Below are 6678 nucleotides of genomic sequence, written 5' to 3' on the forward strand. Positions count from 1 at the left end.
TTTCGAATAAAGCTACATCGCTACAAATTACAAATGCCAACCTGTCTTCTCAAGTCTCTTTTAAAGAAAACGTTCAAATGAAATCGAAGCCATGAATAACTTGAAGATGGAAATAAGGGTTATTCAATAGTTTCAAAACCCCGATTATGCCTTTCTGCTAAGTGGCTCTTCAAAACGCTGCTTTCGTTGAAGAAAAAAAAAATTAGAAACCTTCGCAGCCGAAGATCAAAATGTAACGATTACGGCAAATCAGTGCGACCACCGGTACGGATGAAAATTCCATCCGAACCAGAAGAAGCACCGCTGAGAAAGCAAATGAGATAGAAAGAAAAGGATGTTTCTGATCTTACCTGGAAAGAAAAACCAGAGGAATATCCCCAGTCGGATCTCAAAGGATGATCGATGAAGTTTCGGGGAAGAAAACATCACCGGAATCAGCCATTATCATCACGAAACCCGCACTGGCGACGAAGAAGTATCTTAACTGGAATATAGAAAATAAATAACAACAAAACCAATATTTATCGACGGTTCTAGATCCGACCTCCACCGTTACGGCAGTCGGACGGTTTGCCGGCGGGATTGACGGTTGGTTCTTCTTCTGCGTCGATGATAACAGTGCTATTGGCTACAATAGACGATTGAGCGGTGGGTCTACGACCCGATGATTCCTTTAAGTTTTCTTCGTACAAAAAACAAAAGACTAGTGTCGCATAGACAGAGCATGGGGCCAGAGAGCAGAAGCTGAGATGCGGAAGAACAGTTGGACACTTGAACCCCTCCGACTGGAACGAGAGTGGAAGAATCTAACTACTTGTAGGTCCCACCAGAAGGTCGGCCATTGTTTAAACCGTCTGATCCGTTAGATTATTTTTGAAACATCTTTCGCCGTTTGATTTCTAGACTATCTTTTGAAGATTAATATCAATTTACAACCGTCGATTCCTAATTTTCGCTCTTTTTGGTAAATTACAAAAACCCCCCCTTTGTACTATGTGTCAGTGACAAAGATCCTATATTTTTTTGTGAGAGACTCCTAAGCTTTAACCGTTAAATAAAAACCCATGTTATTTGTTATGGACACACCGTGCGCAGTCATAGGTATCAGCACGCACAGCGGGCCGCCCAGCAGCACGCATCGCCCGGCAACGTGCAGCGCGCACCGCCTGGCAGTACGCAGCACGCACTGCCCGGCAGCGCACAGCACGCACCGCCTGACAGCGCACAGCACGCACCGCCCGACGGCGCACACCACACCACATAGCAGCAGTAGAGGCAGCAGCGCGCACCGCATGCACCGCACGACAGCGGCACCATGAGCCGCGTGCACGCACCCGGCAGCAGTAGAGCGGGGCCCACACGACAGCTCATAGGGGTGGGCCCACCCTTATCTGGACACGTCAAGAGAACTCGCCGCCAGCCTACCTTATCCCTTATCCTCATCCCTTATCTTATTTTATCTTCTTAAGTAAGAGTTATGAGTTTTAGTTTGAATAGGAAATTAGGAGTTTTAGTTTGAGTTGGATTACCTTAGCCTAGCCGGATTTAACAAGGAATTCCTTTCTGTAATCTCCTATTTAAGGAACTACGAATTGAAGTAAATGATTCAGTTTTTGAGTCAATAAAAGAATTAGGAGAGTTTGGGTGGTCTCTTGGACAAATCACCCATTCAATTTTCGCAATAGGGTCTGCACACAAGGGAAGCAGGGCTTTCTCATCGTAGACCGACCCGTGACAAGATCCTCTGCGCGGGACCATAACATTATTATTCAGTTGAGTTGAAATTACAGGAATATAAGCTTTCTAAATATGAATATTATCAAGTTCTTTAATCCTCAAAAACATGGTTCACACGTTCATTCATCGTTGAGATCTAAAAGGCTGATTAACTGCTTCTCTGCTTTCCTCTTTACAATGACTACTTCATTAGTTTTTTACGATGCCAGGTTTTTCAACTATCAACTTGGGTGAGAGTCGGACTAAGTTTAGGACGAATGCAACTAGAAAGCTAAATGTAAAAAGGCCAAATCTGATCTGAGTAAATGCAAGCACAATCAATAAGCTCTGGGCAAGTTTTTGTGACAATAGACGGTGCTAAAGTTAGATCAGAGCTGCCTTTTTTCCGGTCATATTCATGGGAGGGATCAACCCATTGCTATGGGAACCCGTCATCGCAATCGGTGCATTCAATCTTCCTTCCTAGGACATTGATTTGTTTTCTAAGCCGGAGAAGGCCTAAGGATTTTTTTAAGAGAAAAGGGTAATGAAAAAAATATATATATAATTTTGATGAGTATTTTAGTAAATTAATATATTCCATTATTTGATTTAACGGTTAAGGGGGTCTTTGTCTAATGGCAAAGTTTAGGAGATTTTTGTAACAAACAAAAAATAAGAGGGTCTTTTGTCACTGACCCATAATACAAGGAGGGTCTTTATTTAGAAAATGGATAATTCAAATACTCGCTTTCCTGTTATGTGAAAACATATATAATCAAGTTTTTTTTGGTAAATAAGGATTTGAGAGAAGGAAGCAAGACGAACAGGCCAGGCTCGATTAGACCCTCTTAACAAATATATTAGTCAAGATTTTAACGTTACATTTTTATTGATAATATTTTTGTAATATTGTTTTGAGTGTAATTGGTAGAGCCTCGTAATGTCACTTTTATCAATTACACGCTACCGCGACTAACGTTGTCAACGGATTGGGTGCAACATGGGTCGGGTTCCCATGAAACTAATCAAACTATAGACCGATCCGAATTACACTAGATGATGAAGGGATAGTCCATCCTAATTTAGGCTATTTGGATCGGGTTGAGGGTCAACTTAGACCCAACTCTAAAATATAAACTTCGGGCTTCGGACTTGCCAAATTTGAGGCCAATCCAGAGTTTACCAATCTAAGCTCAACCTGACCTTAATCCAACATAAACTAAGCTCAATCCGACCTTAATCCAACATGACTCATGTTAGCATAGGAGTGGCAACGGAGAGGGCACCCCTACCTCGTCTCTGGTGGCAGGGTGAATTAAAGGCGAGGCACCCACTCTCCATTAGGATGGAATGGCATGACTCATGTTAGCATAAGAGTGGCAACTGAGAGGGCACCCCTACCTCGTCTCTGGTGGCAGGGTGAATTAAAGGCGAGGCACCCACTCTCCATTAGGATGGAATGGGCGAATTTTCTTTGCCCCGATGCCACCACCTAAAAGTATATATAATTTAGAGGTATTTTTAAAATATGATATTTGAAGTATTTATAATTTTGATTGGTAATGAAAATGAAATACATAATTTACAACTAACCAAAAATAAAAATTATTTTATTATTTGGAAAAGATTAATAATTTAAATTTTGGGTTAAACATATTAACCTTTAAATACATAATTTTTGCAAAAAACATTTAGGCATGTGTATAATATCATATATTTATCATATTAAACAAAAGGTAAGTGTCACATATTAGAATTATTTTTACACACAAAGATACAAAAAAGTTATAAAAAATCGAACACTTCTATAATTTTATATTTACACTATTATTAAAAATATGAATAAGACTATAAAACTTTCTTTTGACTAAAATACTCATTTTTTAATTTAGTCTCTATTTAATTATGAGGTTTAAATTGTAAATTGAACTACTACTTTTCACCCTACTTAAGTCTTACATTTTTTTATATATAAACAAAAAAATACACAAAAAAGGTTATATATTATAAAAAGAATAATCTAGCCAAGCAAGTAAGCCTATCAATGATACTTGAAACTTCAAAACTCGATCCGATTATCACATATTTGGATGAGGTATTTATGTAATTAGATTTGGATTTTCAATCCGCATCCAATTAATAATAAAAATAAAAAAATAAAAAATACATAAAGTTTATAGAAAATTTTGGATACATTACTATATTATTATTATCATTACCATCATGTAGAATTACTACACGCAAAGCACACGTGCATACTTACTAGTACTATTATAAAATGTATGAATGAGGGTGTGAAACTTTTATTGAGTACAATGTCCACATTTGTTATTTAATCCATCTATAATTATCAAGGTTAAAAACATAATTTCAATTAATGCTTTTCACCCCATTTAATCCTTTCTCATTAATTAACTATTGCATTTAAGGTATTAACTCCCGTTCTCTCTTATTAAATTCCGTGATTAAGTTATTTTTCACCAATAAATGCTACTAATTAGATTAATTTCCAATACTTTTAACAATATAAACCCATATATTTTAAAACTTAATAAAAAACAAAAACCACTCTTTATCCAAGTGATAATTAAGCAATTCAACCATACGAATCAAATTAGCTAATCCATGAAGTCATAGTTAGATAATAAAATTTTTAAATAGAAATAAATATAGAAAATTACAAAAAAGTAAAAAAAAAAAGACACATTTATGATTTTTTATTAATCAAATTAAAAAAAAAGAAGTGTAATAAACAATAATTCTTTTTATTGATGATGAAAATGAAATACACAATCTAAAACTAATCAAAAATTAAATTATTTTCCTGTTTAGAGGATACCCATAGTTAAACTTTTGGGTAAAATCTGTCAACTTTTAATGTCATAATTAAATAATAAAAATAAAATATAATATAAAACAAAGAAATAAAAAATACATAAAATTTACAAAAAACACTTGGGCATATGTATAATGTCATATATTTATCATATTAAACAAAAATATTATTTTTACACACATATAAATAAAATAAAAACATTATAGAAAAAATTGAACACATCTATAACTTCATATATACACTGCTATTAAAAATATGAATAAGATTATGAAACTTTCTTTTGATTAAAATACCCATTTTTTGAATTTATCATATTTAATTGTGAGGTTTAAAATATAGCTTGAACTACAGTTTTCACATCATTCAATTCCCGCTCTTTAAATATTACTTTTCTTATAAATGAACAAAAAATATATAATAAGAAAATAAAGCATTACAAACAAAAGAGTTTAGTCAAGTAGGTAAGCCTATCAATGATACTCAAAACTTTGTAGCCTAATATGAGGTGCTTACGTAATCAGATTCAAATTTTGCAATCTGCATCCAATTAATAGTGAAAAACAAAAATAAAAAATAAAAAATATATGAATTTTATAGAATATTTTGGATACATTATTCTTATTATTATCATCATCTAGAATTGCTACATGCAAAGCATGTGCACACTTGTTTTCATATATGTATAAATATTTGCATAAATGCATACATATATGTACAATTTTAATGTGGGTTCATTGATCAACCCAAGCCCAACCCGAGTGCATCAAATTACAGTGCAGGCTATGCTTGGGTTGGGAAGATCGGACTTGACCTCAGGCCCAGTTTGGGCTTGGGCCTTAAGCCCAAAATTTAGGGTCAACCCTGGGTTGACCATAAACCCGATCTTACCCGCCCGACTTGCACCCTAGGTCCTAAGGTTTTAAGAATCTGGAGGAAACTTGGGATGCATTTGGCATTTCTTATTTTAGCAAATTATCTTCTTTTTAGGGGCATTTTAAAAGCAAAAAGGAGATAAGTCCTTAAAATAAGGAATTCCAAGTGCAACCTTAGGGGTATTTTAGAAATTAATGTTAAACCTAGGAATATTTTACTAGTTTACCATCAGGTTCAAGGAATTATATGCAAATCTCGTCCCTTGCCTGCACCCGGTTCAAGGCAAAAACATTTTCCCCGTCCCTATTTACAATCAAGGAAAGCCCGATAGGTCGGGGGCCCTGTTTTATGGGAAAAATTGCCATCCCTAGGTTGGCCTCAAGTCGGGTTTGAGTTTTATGGTTATAGTTTTGTAAAATGATCATTTATTGGGCATTAAAAACCAACTTAGAAGTATAATGGGTTAAAAATATGTACAAATTTTATAAATGAATGTGTATGTATATATTTTATACAATACACATATATTTTTCTATAAATAAGATGCATGGGTTACTTGAGATCTCAACCCAAGCTCAACTTGAGTTTTTTTGCCTAATTGTATACCAAAGCCTCAAAACTAAGGTCTTACCTATGTAAAATCTTAGATTGGGTTGCGTTAGGATTGAGTTAGGGCTACCCAAGTTGCATCCCTATATAACCTCCAACTTGAATTCGCATGGGAACGAGTCAACAATTGTACCCACTAAGCTACCCATCAATTGATGCCTAACAATATTTATACCACTATAAAAAGTACAAATGGTCTCATAAGATTTTTTGACTTTGGGGTGGACATAAAATACTTTTTCTTGGTGTTATTTACTATATATTAAACTAAGAGGGGGAAGTGGAAGGTAAAATATTTTCTAAAAACGAGTTGTGTTAGATAGGGGAGAATATATATAGAACAAATACTATACTACAACATGGCCTAATACCAACTAACATGTTCACTAAGGTTATGTTTTATTTGAAGGAAAAAGTAGGAAAAGGTAAGAAAACTTATACAAGACTTGTAAAAGTTTCCTTACTTTTTCATTCAAACTAAACGCAGCCTAAAAATCTAAAACACCCAACAAAATGCAACAGCCCAAACGCTTAATCTATACGACACACAACTCGCATAACTCAATAGGCCCACAATATAACCTGGCCTTGTCCATTAACAACTTACACATTGAACGACTCAACTCGCAATCAGTAGCCCA

The 6678-nt window shown here is 35.0% G+C and overlaps 1 protein-coding gene across 7 annotated transcripts in view; it reads right to left on the minus strand.

Annotated features, from left to right (window-relative positions):
• LOC104593394 (putative cyclic nucleotide-gated ion channel 5) overlaps positions 1-778 on the minus strand; it is a 97881-nt gene extending 97103 nt beyond the window's left edge. For 3 of the 7 annotated variants that reach the window (XM_088892000.1, XM_010253196.3, XM_010253193.3), the window contains exons 1-2: positions 351-774; positions 42-177 (exon numbers count right to left, since the gene is read on the minus strand). The gene's annotated coding sequence lies outside the window, so the exon portion shown is untranslated. Of the gene's footprint in view, positions 1-41; positions 178-350 lie in introns of all 7 variants that reach the window. The other 4 variants (XM_088891998.1, XM_010253194.3, XM_010253195.3 and 1 more) reach the window with 4 other exon arrangements.
• Positions 779-6678: the final 5900 nt, after the last annotated feature.

This window comes from Nelumbo nucifera, chromosome 7 (genome assembly GCF_055504915.1).
Source record: "Nelumbo nucifera cultivar China Antique chromosome 7, China Antique-T2T, whole genome shotgun sequence".
In the NCBI taxonomy this organism is placed as follows: Eukaryota; Viridiplantae; Streptophyta; class Magnoliopsida; order Proteales; family Nelumbonaceae; genus Nelumbo; species Nelumbo nucifera.